General features: G+C 30.6%; 1 protein-coding gene across 1 annotated transcript in view; it reads left to right on the top strand.

Annotated features, from left to right (window-relative positions):
* Positions 1 to 2514: 2514 nt before the first annotated feature.
* The window catches only part of LOC121120605 (atrial natriuretic peptide receptor 1), a 339724-nt gene continuing 327344 nt past the window's right edge, over positions 2515 to 14894 (top strand). Inside the window, exon 1 of the mRNA XM_071889625.1 lies at positions 2515 to 2648. The gene's annotated coding sequence lies outside the window, so the exon portion shown is untranslated. The remainder of the gene's footprint in view (positions 2649 to 14894) is intronic.

The following is a 14894-nucleotide window of genomic DNA, read 5'->3' as shown; positions in this document are numbered from 1 at the left end:
ACTGTGGTATAATGTGGCTGGTATATCAATTCTCTTATACTATTCGAACAGCTAATGATTTTAACATCTAGATTAGCGGTTTGAAACCTTTTCTGGTTCCATGACCTCTAAAAATCTATAAAATTAGTCGGTGGATCCTCTTTCACTGTATTTTTGGAGCTAATTGGTACAGACCTATATATTCAATTTGAATTCTAAATATCTGAAAATTTATATACACGATGCTTTTTATTTACAAGTTTTTAATAATTGAGTCATTTTTATTTTATAAACATAACAATTTGTAAATTTTAACTACAAAAAAGTTCTAATTGCGAAAAACAAAAAGCATTTGTGGAAAGGCTGTGCTTGCTTCTTTCTAATCGGATCTAATTGCCTTCACTTTAACCAGTAACTAAACATTTTTATCATATCTGTTGATGCATCAAGCTGGATATAAAATATTCCCTCTGTATTTGATTTCATATCCTGAAATACTTGTTCGATAATATTAGTAGACATGTCGTCTATTCTTCTACTTACAGGAATATTATACAGAATATTGTATTCAATTTCTTAACATATTCAGTTCCAAGCATAAATCGAACAATGTCTTTGGTTAATGGCAGCAGCTTTGTTCTCAAAATATAGGACATCCTTTACTGCAATATTAGGCTGTTAAGCGTCCAAATGTCTTTTTGACATTGCGCTTCATCGATGTAGCTGACATAATTTTGTTACAAATGATACATTGTTTTTTCCATTCCTGCTTTAACAATGCAAGTAAATCTTTAGTTTAAAAACTGCTCCATTTATTTTATTTTTCCTAATACTTGTCTGTCAAATAATCATGGGCAATCTTATATTTAAAAAAATAAATTTTAGTTAAATTTACTTCGAGTATTATAATGAGAGAATATTGATACAAACTAAAGAATACAACACAAGGAGATTCAGTATCATATAAAAACTTTTTTAGAAGGCCATTAGCGAAGGCATACAAATTGTCAGGCAATCCAGTCTGGGTTGCGAACGACAGGTTGGGAACCACTGATCTAGAGTTTATCAACAAAAACATTCGGGAAAAGATAATTTCTTTCTACAGTTGAGGCTTGACAGAGTATGGAATTGTTAAATAACTACTGGAGTCTGCACAACACTTTTATCCCATTAAAAAGACAAAGTCTATTGATCCGAAGCCATGAAACAGCTATTTTAAGCCCTGAGAACACTGTGCGTCCCATTTGATTGTCAATTTTTAAGTGCCACAAGAACTTTGTCAAGCATAAAGGGCAGAATGGTAAATGATCTTGTGTAAATTTACCTGTCTATCGAGTTTGTCATTTCCAAGCTCTATGGAAATCAAAAGTGACACAACATTATTTTGGAGCAAAATGGTAACTACAAAATATGGATGGTGGTTTGGACTCGAGTTCGTATTTAGAAAAAATAAAGCTTGACACAAAATTCAAAACGAAAGATTTGAAATTTGAATGAGACTTGAGACTAACTTTAGAATAACTATGAAAATATTAAAGGTAAATGATGAGCTTCTTTACAATTAAGAATATTAAAACAAATAAGAAGAATTTATTATTATTAATTTGTACTGAAATTAAGAAAAGCCTTATTACTCAAATCAAAAAAATATCGATTGCGTGCTTGAAATGAGCTCAAAAGAAATATGATTACTCAACATGTGCCTGATAAAAATAGCGTAGGATTTTTTATGACTTAGACTTGTATTAAGTATATGGATAATCATAGAGCTCATGTAAATGGGAGAGTAACATTGAAGATTTTAGGAATTTATAAGCGGTAGATCCTTTTTGGACTTACAAAAAGATCGAATTCGGAGTAATTCCTTCCTATATTTTTGATAGATTCAGTGTGGGACATGTGCATCAATTCCATAAATTTTACATCTAATAAAACGTCATGGAAGCTAAACTTTTCTCCTCCCAAACATTCTTTCTATAGTCAGGGTGACCAGCTTAATTTTTGGTTTCTCTTTATTTTACATACCACTAGGTCATATTTTGACAGCTCTACAAGTCCGACATTGTAAAAACCTAGAACATAGTCAATCCTTAATTTTACTCCGAGTTCACTTTGTAGTTAGACAAACTCTACTGAAGAATAAACAAATAATGATAAGAGATTTAGAAAAAAAAATTATGTATAGGTAGCAATTACAAATAAGCTCGCTCTCGTTTTTTGGTACTCTCATTATACTCCCCAATTATATATATTTATTCACAATATCAATAATGATGCATCGAAATATAAACAGTTTAACTATTTTATCAGTACGATGATCAATTATACTGGAATCTATTTATAAGTATGGTGAAAATACAGTTGGGATACAAAAAGAACGGGTATGAAAAGAATATAGGAATCGTGTATTGCATATACATAAATATCTTCTTAGAAAGCTGTTTTTACATGTCTGTAAAAAGAAATCATTTGGGAGTAGGTAGAGAGTGCTAAAAGCGCAACAAATTTGTAAGAAAAAACTCACAAAAAAAGGATACTTATACTACAACTGTATGGCCATAAAGACTCAAGTCTAAGTAGTAGTTTGTTATTTTGGAAAAAATATGATATTAGTGAAGTGATTACATTGGATCAGCAGCAATGTGGATATTAGTGTCAATTTTTTTTGTGTAAGTTTTATATCTATTTATTTTGTTAGAATGTTGTGCTGTTAAAATCTAATTCAATTCTAGTCCTAATTTTCTGATGCGAAAGCATATTCAATATACTTTGTAAATGTATATATTTTTTAATTTGGGCCAAAAGCCCCTTGTACCCCTAAAATTACTTTTTCTTATAAAGTCACGTTTGATAAAATTTTATTGTAATTTCACTCTATCGAGTATTTATTCTTCGATGATAAATCATGGATATTTTATGAATAAATAAGTAATTAGTAATGCAAAGTCCTTAACCATATTTAAAACCATGACTGTATGGCCCCCATCTTTACAATTTTTATAGTAGCGACAATATTTTTGGATATGCTTAATAATAATACTAATATGTACAGTAACCCCCCCAAAAAAAAAAAAAAAAAAAAGTTTCTGACTTCCACCAGGAGCCAATAACATAGCATTAAAAACAATTTAACTATTGGCATCACCAATATTTTAATATTTGTTATGTATACTATTTTTGCATGGAAGTTTGATACTCAGCAATATTGAATCCTTTTTCTACCAAATTTATTAAGATTTTTTTCTTATTTCATATCAAGTTTCCCTTATGATCAGTTGTCCAACTATATGATTATTTTATATTTACACCTCACATCAATATGTGCCAATTAATTCAGCGACTTAAAAGATACTTTAGAACTGAGTTCTAAAACTTATTTAATTCGGAATTACAGTTTTTTTATTTTTTAATATCCAAACTAGGTTGTTGGTGACCAATTTGTTTTTCTTTAAAATAAAAAATCAGGATTCTATTCATCTTTAAGACTTAAGAAAAATAATTTTAATAAAGATTTTGTGAATCCGCATCTTTGCTTTAAAATGAAAACCTCTGATTCCCTTCAAAAAATGGATCATCAGAATGTGATTTTCAAATGGCTAAAGAAGTCACAAAAACTGTCTTTAAATACAAAACTTTTTTCATTCATAACTTAATTAAATTAATATCCCTCTCTACTAATAAAAAAGTCAATAGTCAACCACATTTTAGTTTTTCAAAAATCATTTAAATTCCATATTCAATTGTTTATTGGGCTTATCAATATGATAATAAATCTTCAATTAGCTCACTCTAGAGTTTTGATTTTTATTATAGAGTATTTTTACATCTTTTATAGTAATACGCTAACTTTTGATTTAAAAAAAATCAAAACTAATTTTCTCTTTGTAATATTTTATCTTAAGAAAATGAAAGTTTAAAAAACTCAAATGGAATATGAAATCTACTGTTAACTCGTGTAATCGGTCAATAAATAAAGGAAATATTATTAAAGGCTCATACAGACAACTGAATTTTATAAATTTTTTGATGCAAAAGTATTTGCCTTATTTTGTTTTGTTATAAAATAATCATTAATTACAACAAGATATCATTTATTAATTTACAATAGAATTTCAAGAAAATTAGTACTATTAATAGTTGTGTGTCTGAGTTCTCTTAATCATTAATGTAACCTCCCTTAGAAGCAATGATGACTTCTAGGTGGTGGTAGAAGGCCTAGCACCTCTTACCGATGTAGTTCACTGTCATGGCGCCCCAGTGCTGGCTGACAGTGGCTTTGAGAGCCTCGGTATTTGACTTTCCCCTGATAAAAGAAGATCATAGATGTATAAATAATTACTTTAAGTTTATCCATTAATCAAATAAAATTAAGTCCAACTATCATCAGTAATATGTGTACTTACAAAAAAAAGTAAAAGAAATACCTAAAATATACCTCAGATAAATATGAGGTTATACCTATAAACATTCTACTCAAAAACATTGAAGTGTATTTCAAATTCACCCTAAATCCAATTTTGCATCCTTTTGAAGGACGTAGATATTTGAGTTTTTGGAGGAAACTTATGTATGCGTGGAAAAACTGAGTGTGAAGATCTCCCCGTTTTCAAATCTGATGGGAGGTAGAAGAGAATAAAGACAGTTGGAGCCTTAGAAAGTGATTCTCTAGAAAAGAAGGCTATTTTGAGCTATATTCTAATTTATAATTAATTACCTGTGGGCGGAACTAAAAGACGATGGTCTTAATAAATACATTGCATTAAAAGTAGGCAGAGTGCTAAATAATGTGAAGATCCCGATTAACACATTAATGTAGACCTCTGTAAACCTGAACCTACCTCTATCAATACGAAGAACTGTATTTCAAATCAACTTTAGAATAAGCTTTTACAAATTTAATATTGAACAGTGTCCTTTTTTAAAAATCCCTTATGTCAGCTTGAAAGAGAAAAAGAGTCTTTTAAAAATGAAAGGAATGGAGTGTCTATAAATTTACAAAATCATATCAACACCAAGTCTTCATTGTGTAACGGAAATCACCGGAAGAAAAGTCATGCTCCCTATAAATCTAGAAAACTGGACACTCAATTACATACTTTTACAGATTATGTAAAAATGATGGATTTTAAAAAGGCTAGGACAAAAAATGTAGAAAGTTTGAATTTGCGGGAAATGTCGTTGACCATTCTTTTCGGACCTGTCAAAAGATATAGAAGGGCCGCAATTGTTCAAATCTTTTTGAACTAAATTAAAAGATTTATTATTGTTTGTAAAATGGATGGACGCATAATGTCTATATATCTATTGAAGAGTAGATATAGAACGAGTCTTGGACTCGAATCCGAATTATCCGAGTATGGTATATGTATACTTTTATTATCCAATATCTGAAATTCCGAGGGGATTTTCTGGATCTTAAAAAGCTCTGGCATGTATTGCTTAGAATTTGTCAACAAAATTTCAACTTTGTTTTTCTTCCTGAGTATTTTTACTTCGAGAGACATGAAAATAACATTAATAATCTGAAACTTCTATTTTTTCCACCTACATTTCTTCACAATATTGACATAATTAAGTGGGATTTTTTTGTTTTGAAAGTTCTAAATTAAAGAAAAAAGGATTGATTTTAGTTTGTACGTATTATTTTCCAGATTCAAAAATATTTAAATTATTTATCTGTATTTCTCTAAATATAACAAAATGTCTTGTACCGGGCCGTGCAGAATTATTTACCAATTTTTGTTCAGAACATATGCGGACAATAATGACATTTGAATGACTAGAGAAACAATTTATTCATACATTTTTAGAATAATAAAATAGTTTGTGATCAAATTTAATCAATGTAGCCACCATTTGACTCAATGCCACTGGTCAGGCAACGTCTGAAGCTGCCACAGACTTGCTGGATGTAATCGGCGCCCATGGAGGCCCAGGCCTTGTTGACAGCAGCCTTTAAGGGATTTATGTTCTTGTGTCGTTTTTTGCAGGCCTTGGTCTCCACGTGCGCCTAGATAGGGAAGTTTAGTGGGTTCAGATCTGGGCTCTGAGGGGGCCAATAGTCCTTGGCCAAAAGTTCATGTTGTCCTTGAATCACTCTTGAGCTTTCTTGGAAGCGTGGGCGGGTGCTCCATCTTGTTGAAAAACCCAAGGAGAGTTGCCGACTATGGGTTTGATTTACGGAAGGACCTTGGACGCCAGAATCTTCACATAATCCTCCGCTGTTAATCTAAGCCAGTGGGAAACAATACCGAATTCATGGTCTTCCCGTTGGATCTCCAAACATCTCCAAAGCTCACAACACGGTCATTTTGCCTGTTGAAAACAGGATCGACAGTAAAAGTTTTCTCATCTGAAAAAATGATGATGCGTCCAGATGAGCTCTTGATATCATTCAAGATTTTCTTGGCACGCTCAAGTCTGACTTCTCGCTGACGTTCAGTTAGCAGAGGGCGTTCAGTACGCCTCAGGGACTTTTCTCCCAGCCCTTTTCAATGCCCTTGAAACAGTTGATGTGGACGTTCCCATCTTTCTGACCATATCGGCAATGGACCTGTTGGGAGTCCTCTTGAACACTACCTTTACTTGCCTTGTTGAGACAGTGGGCTTCCTGGCACCCCCAGGAAAATGCTTGAGATCACCCCCAGCCTCCAAGTGCTTGGAAACGTTGTAAATTGTCTTTAAGAGGCCAAATCTGTTCCTCAATGTTGTTATGAGGCACTCCCGTTCGGAGGAAGGCTGCAATTTCGATCGTCTTTGTTTCCTGATTGGACATGGTCTCACGTGTGGAAGTTGTTACGCTCTCACAGGAAGGATTTTTGTTTATTATTACAGTAAAAAATCCAAAACAATCAGATTGGTTGCCAAAAAACCTCTTAAAAAGTATATTTACATCATTGGTAAATAATTTTGCACGGGCCGGTAAGTACAAAACTTGACAAAAATGTCCACTTTTTTAAAAGTCTAATAAACTTCTCATTTTTAAGCAGAATTGTTAAAATCATAGTATGTCTTATATTGAAGACATTCAACTTTATCGAAAAAAATCATCTAATATAATACATATTTTAAAAAGTTTAAAAAGTTATTTAAGATTGGCTAAGATTATTATATATTTGTTTATCTATAAAATTTTTTAGATAATTTATGAATTTTTTACCCACACCACAGAAAAGCAGAAATTTGGAGTTATAAAGATTCTTTTCATGTTTCTAGAGCTAAAAAAAAAAATCATAAACGCATCATTTCAATGCAAAATCAATCATTGGTGGACCACTGTAATTAAGTACTTTTCCATCACGAGAAGTAGGATAAAATGAGAAAAATATACTTTTTTTATTCTAAAAAACTGAATTATTACCATTTTGAGACAAAACCTACTTTTGTGAAACTTTAGGTTAAAAGTACACAAAACACATTGTAACTATATCCAAATAATAGGAGTTAAGAAGTCCTATGGATAAATTTGGGGTTGTTTTTTTGGAATTTCTAAAGTTAATACGGAGTACTACAAAATTTTAAGCGTTTATTTTACCAGTGAATTTGTAAAAATTATTTCTCACTTATTTTTTTTAAACTTCGAGTGTATCAACTAACCCTACTAGTTATTTCAATTCTTCCTACAGGTGGGTTTGTTGATTATTGTTGTGTCAGTTCTTATTTATTTGGTCCAGTTCAGTCTTTGGACCATTCCTCTTTGTCCCTAAACTGAAGACTGTCGGCCTTTCGGACTGTTAGTATCATGTAGAACTGATTAAAAAAGAATGAATAAAGTTGAGTGACGTCATGAAGGATCAAACTTTTTAAGTTTTAGAACTAATATGTAGGAATGAACTGGAACAAACCGAGTTGGGCGGGATTGCAGTCTTCAGTCCTAAATAAAAAACCACCCAAACGGGGATCAATTCTCTCAACCATGATAACAAATGTACATTAACAATAAAAAGTTTTTTTTTGTAAATTTATCAATTTTTGCGCACAAGTAATACTAAATGTTAATTATTCTATTGATTATGCAAAATCTCATCTAAAAAATCTTTATTCAAAAAATCAATCAAAATATGTATCAAATTCTGTCAAATATGATAAATGCTGTAGGTACTTGAAATTTCTTTGGAAAATATGATTGTTATCTTATCTATCTATATATCCTTCCCACTTAATAACTTATTACATTACTTGATTGATTAAGCGTTCATTTTAAAAAATTTATACCATATTATTGAGAGTATTTTAATTTACAATAAAGCAAAAAAAAAAAAATCGTTAGCAAAATATTTTAAGGTGTTATTGACTATTTCACTTATCGAATTTCTTACTCTAGAAAGGGAATATAGTATTTCGATTGTAGTACCTTTTCATTTTTTTTTGCTATAATAATCATTTCTAAAATATATTAAATTAAAAGTAACACTCAATGACTTCTATGGATATTTATTCATCATAGAGACTGAAATATCCTAGTAAAATATAGTCTAATGTTTATGTTATATTTTTTATCCACCTACTATGTAAATTCTTAATTTTTCATATACTACCTGTATTATTTTCTTTTTTGGATGATACTTTATTGATTTTTTTGACAAGTTCTGGAATTTATTACAATGAAGGTTTCAAATAATGTTTTAAGTTTTCTTATTACTTATATATTTATAAGGATCAATATGAAAAAGAGGATGGTCTTAAATGAATAAGAAATTTCTTATTCTGTGTAAAATTGTTTTGTTTAGCAATAATTAATTATTAATTCCAAAATAATCAAAACATTCTACAAAAATTAATTTTCTATTCTTCAATTTGGCACCCTCTCTTGGGGAAACACGGTTACTTAGGGAGGTGATTTTTTGTTAGATAGTTTATTCAAACCTGCCCCAGTTGGGGAAAAAATGACATCAATTGAAAAATTCGTTGTCGAATATATTTGGAAAAGGCACAGAGCCCTCCTTGGAATCCGTGCCGGGAGCGACAACATAAAAATTGTTCGAACTCTGAGACATAGTGAGAAGTTCGTTCGCAAGGTTAGGAGGAAATTGGAAGCTTCTAATTGAAATTTTCAGGCAACAGTAATATGGGGTGAGTCACAAATGGCTCCAAAAACATTTTTAACGAATTCATCTTGCCGTACTTTTGGCTTCCAAACTCGCTAGATCTGAATCCAATGGATTTTTTCTTGGTATGGGGTGTGATAGAACGACTAACCAATCGGAACCCCTGCAGCACCAAAGACAAATTTATTAGTCGGCTCAAGAAGAAATTCCAGGATTTGCTAAGGGACCAAGTGACGAAGGCTTGCTCGCGCTTTTGGCCTCGTATAAAGTCTTTAATTGAGGCTGGAGGTGATTTTATTGTATAAAATTAAAAAGAATATGGTTTTATTTTTTTAATATGACATCGTGTTAGAGAATAAATTATGTTTAAACAAAATTATTTTCATTGCACCGATAGCTTGCTATATCAACCATGACGCCATCATTAATCCATCTCTACCAAATTTTATAAGAGTAATAAATCTTTTGATTTGCTCTTAATTAAGCAGAATGATAAGATGCATGAAAGATAGTTACAGTTACCCATTAAGTTAGTTTAAGAGGTAACTTTAATTAAGCTAAGGTACTTTAAATAATATTATGGAAAATGATGCCTTCTGAAATTTGAGACTTTAGTAAGGACATATAACAAAAAATGATTGATTTTTATCCCACATCGAGAACAGTTATAGTCCTATTTAATTTGCACGCTAGTCAGTTGATCCTTATGATTTTATATTATAGTTCAAGTCATCAAACCTAATACACTTGAAAGGAGGAATGGTTAAGATTTAAGGACCCTAATATGCATAAACATTGGTAAAATTTTGTCTCTAAAATGTTTTCAAAATTATGACATGGGGGAAAGTTCATTTTTAACTTCTAATTATGTAATAAAAAATTATTTCCTTCAATGGGGACAAGTAACTAATATCCAATAAAAACGTAATCAAATGAACTCAATAAAATATTTATTTTCGAGCTACCCGGAGGTGTTTGTTTAAAGCACATCATAATGAAATAAATAAGACGATTGAATGAATATAGGAGTAGAAATGTATCAGTACTTAATGACATTGAAGACTTAGGAAACCTATTTCATAATTGGAGTAGTAAAAAATTAATTCAAATTACAGATCAACAATACTTACAATGTATTTATTTATTTAAAAAAAGTCAAGTTATTCTTTAAGAAGATAATAAATAAACTGTTTATAACAAATAGATAAAACACAACAAATAATCATTTATTTCAATTAAAAATATTTGTAGAGATGAAAAAAAAATCAGTATTGTTACTAAGTAAAACATAGGGAAACTTCTTTAAACGATAAATAATTGTCAAAAAAGAATTTCAGCCCAAAAGATAAACATGTTTTTATTGATATACTTAGACTATCAAGTACATACTAAATATAAAAAGGCTAAAAAAATACTCTTTTTAATATACTATAATGTACTTGGAAGGGAAGAATAAATATTTACATTACGATCCACATCGTGATGTCAAGTAAAATAATGGCATTATTGACAAGGATCTTGTGGGCAACTTGAGTAACACGTGCTATCCACAAATGAACTTTTGATCATTTATTACTCAAATTGGAATAATAAACACATACATGTGTTTCATTGTGAATGTTGTATGATGTGGAAAATCATAGTGACTATCATTCTGAAACTTGACATGTTCAGCTCGAATTGTTTCTTACTAGACTATGAACAAAAATCTACAGTCAAATCGAAATTAGACTAACTGAAATACGTAATTGATTTATCACCAAATTAATTTGAATCCTTTTTAAGTTATTTTTTCAAAGTAAAGAATAAGAGATATATTTATATTTTGTCTTTTTTACACACTAAATATTTTAATTACTATAACCTAAAAATTGTTTTCTTTGCTCTAAACCAAATATGTAAGTGTTAAAAACATTTTTGAAGCTAGTAAAATTGTACAACCGTTGTTCATCCTATCCTATAAATGGAGCCTAAGTAAGGATATTTAAATTGCCAGCTGTTCAATTAATGGCACCGTGGAAATATTGTAAATTATATGGGATACAAGGAGTGCCTCTTATTCAATTTGGACATTCCTAAAATAGTACGTATGTTCTTCTATTTACAAATCGAGAAGTTTCAATCTTCAAAAGAGGATTGGCCTGTACAGTTTCCTAATTATTCCTAATATATATACTACTATATAAGGTAACAACTATTCTCTGGCTCGCTTAATATGCAATTGAAGAAGAAGAAGATTATTGGCTGAAGAAGTTATTTCACTGGAACTTCTGTATCTTAAAAGACCTAAAAAAACTTAAAAGTTGGGTTGGCCTTTATGTCGAGAATTAAACCAAAAGTATATAAAAAATATTTATTGATCTGTCCAAGAACACGGAGACTAAAGGGCGTACGTCCATTTCCTCCATCCCGATCTATAATTGGTTGATGCTCGCCTCTGACTTGAGTAATAAAAGGATTACGATGCATTCCTCATTCATGGCAGCTAGCAAGCTAATTATTTGGAAAAGTAGTCAGAATTTCAAAACTACCTCCAAAAATGAGGTTGTGTGTCAGAATTTTTACAAAATTATTTTCCTTTAAAAATAAGTTATAACCACAAAGGCTGGAATTTGAGGCTCTATCGAGAAATATTATTAGAATTCACGACCTTTGCGATGGCTCAGTGTTAAGTTACGGAAAATTTATTTTCCACTTAAAAGAGAAGCTTAAATCATTTGCCACTTGTACCGTGGAACTTGGTAATGAATTCGTCTCAAATAGAAGCTACAAGAATATTTCATTATTTTCTTGAGTAACTAGATTTACATTATGAATGGAAAAACAGAATTATGGTCTCGATCTAGAAGATAAGGGATGCGAAAAATTTTAAGGGCCAATGTCAAATTGCACCTGGGTGCATTAATTTTAATGCTTTCTGTAAGGATTGTGGTAAAATGTTTAATTTGCCAGTTGTCCGGCTCTCAAAATTGTAAGATAGTTTATCGCATTGAATGTTCCAAATACTCCCTTCGAAAAGCTGTAATGCTCAAAATCGATTATTTGAAAATGATATTTCAAGTTGAAAAAGCTTGATTACAGAAAAATTAAATATTGCAGAGGCGTTCATTTTAGAAAATCTTAGAACAATAATGATTGTGTCTGCAGCAAGATTTTCTTCAACCACTTTATGAAATTATTTTGTTCAGAAATGTTCTTTAACATTAAAACTACTGTTTTTGCTAATTTTAAACATTATAAAAAGTTAAATATCTTACCATTTTTAATTATAAGGACTTAAAACAATACTTAAGTGAATATGTAAAAATAACTTTATGTTATACATGTGTAATATATCCAAAATTTAGTATTACTTAACACTTTTAACAATTTTTTTTCATACTCTTACAATATCAAAAGTGATATGAATGAAGGACTTAGGTATTGTTTAACGGAAATCAAGAATGTAAAAAGAAGTAAATTAATGGTAGGCATATATAAATTCAATATCTTTCAATTTTTTACAAACAATAAATTATTTCTAACTGCGTGTGTATGTATTTACCAAAATAAAATATAAAAACATATACTGGGCCGTCAAAAAGTTTTGCAACATGACTTTAATTGCGTTTGGAGAAGTTTTTCTTCATTTCATGAAAAAGTTGCATTCACATAAATAGCAGCTGATTTTTTACATTTTGAACTTTACCAAGTCTCTAGGATAAATATTAACACGAATGGAGCAAAAAAAAAAGAGCAAGAAGTGGCTCTTTTAGACTGTGCCAGGTTTAGCAATTATGATACTGTCTGCAGAACCACCGTCTGGAGTGTCAGGGTAAAGTCAACAATGAGGAAGATATCAGTGATCGTCATAGAAGCAGAAGGCCGATCAAATTAAAGTAATTACGATTTGATCGGTGCAAAAAGGTTACCTGAGGTATTACGGAAGCAAAATTTTGTTCTTCTCAGACACGAAGACGTTTACAGTGAATCCCGTGTACAATAGGAATAATGATCAGATGATATGTTTTAGAGAAGTAAACTGCAACCTTCTTGAAGTGTTCACTACTAAACATCCGGCCTCAGTAATGATGCTCAGCATTGTTTCATCTGAAGGTCAAAAAATGAAGTCAATTTGGTTCCCCGTTGAATACATATTGACTAGCAAGGATTACTTGATGATTTTTCAAACAAAAGTGCTTTCCAAGGTTCACAAAGCAATCAAAGAAAGCCAATTATTGCTTTCAAAAGGACGTAGCTCTTGCAGATACAGCAAAAATGGTGCATGATTGGATGACCAAAAAAAATGAAGCTCTGGCCAAATTCCGATGATTAAAGCATCATCGATAGCAAGGCCTGTACACACCGTTATAGCAGTATAAAGTCCCTACATAATTGGTTGAGAAAGAGTGACGATCAATGACGAAGAACTACGTTGTCAACGGGTGCACAGCGTTTCAGGGTCGCGTTGAGTGGAGATTGAAGGTGCTCAAATTCATAAATAAGTTTTTTAAGGAGTAACAAAAAAGTTTTAATTCTAAAAAATCTCTAGAACTTCATTTAAAGCTGTTAGGTATGATTAATTATTCAACGTTCATTATGTTCTTAAAATTTGGTTAAAAGTTCAACTTCATCTTTTCAAATAACTAATAAGAACCACATTAAAAATAAAAAACAACTGTTAACTAAAGCAGGGATTCTCAAACCGTCAGACGTTCCCTATAAAGTACAGAGGGGAAGTGAATTATAGAAGAACTCTGGATAAAAGTTAAATATAATCACTGGTGATGAAATGACAACCACAAGAAGCAAGACAACGGGTTGTCTACTTGATACACATTGATTAGTCTATAAATAATTATGCACATGGCTTTATTTCACTAACACAAAAATGTACACTGTATATTACAAACTATCAATGTTTTTATTTCATATTATTATTGTTCTGAACGTTGTTTTGTTGAATTACAATTATTAGTTCTGATTAAGCTGTAAACACAATTTCTTACAATTATTGAATAATATATACCCACTAATATCGTTTTGTTTTTTTTGCTTAAAAAGGTTGCAAAATATAATAAAGCCATACTTTCATGAATTCACACTGGTAATTAAATTGAAAAATGAATTCTTCGAAGTATAGGAAGCATATGACTCGATAAATGTATACAATTCAAAAACGACAACATAAGGAGTAAAATATTGTCTTGTAGTCAAAGATGGTTTTTTAAACTTATGGAAACGTTCATGCATTTTGTAGCTTGCACCATAAAATACTTTTAATAAGAAACTTTATATACAAAATCAGAAATTTCATTCTTCGAATAAGGAAAAGAGCTACGATATTCAAAAGGGGATCAAGTTACAAAGCACTTAATAAAGGAATCATTGTATTAATTGACAATTTCTTTTTATTCAAAAATATATTCCGTCACGAACCACACTTGACTTACATAACTACTAATAACTTATCAATAAGACTTCGTAATCACCTTTGTATAATGTATGGGTACATATTCGCAGTTTTGATGATCTTGTTATAGACATACAATTAATGTCTTCTAAAAAGAAAAATCTAATATGTGAGTTCGATATTGTATCGATTAGTAGAGTTTGCCTCCGATTGGAAAGAATGACATAATTTGGTTATAAAGCTTATTTATTGGCTATTTTTCACAGTCAAATAAAATTAACCCAAAAGCAAACCTTACGTTTTTACTCAATAATAAAAAATGTACATTTATAGCGGTTGAAATGGCTTTTTTCTTCAAAATAGGTTACAGTCAAAATATGTAATTGTAAATGGATAATTTATTCAAAAATAAATGTATTTTACTGGAATACCTGGAAAATTAATTAATATTTCTTTATATTGAAAACAAATGATAA

The sequence above is a fragment of the Lepeophtheirus salmonis genome, chromosome 6 (assembly GCF_016086655.4).
Source record: "Lepeophtheirus salmonis chromosome 6, UVic_Lsal_1.4, whole genome shotgun sequence".
Classification (NCBI taxonomy): Eukaryota; Metazoa; Arthropoda; class Copepoda; order Siphonostomatoida; family Caligidae; genus Lepeophtheirus; species Lepeophtheirus salmonis.
This window is presented reverse-complemented; position numbering and strand designations above follow the sequence as displayed.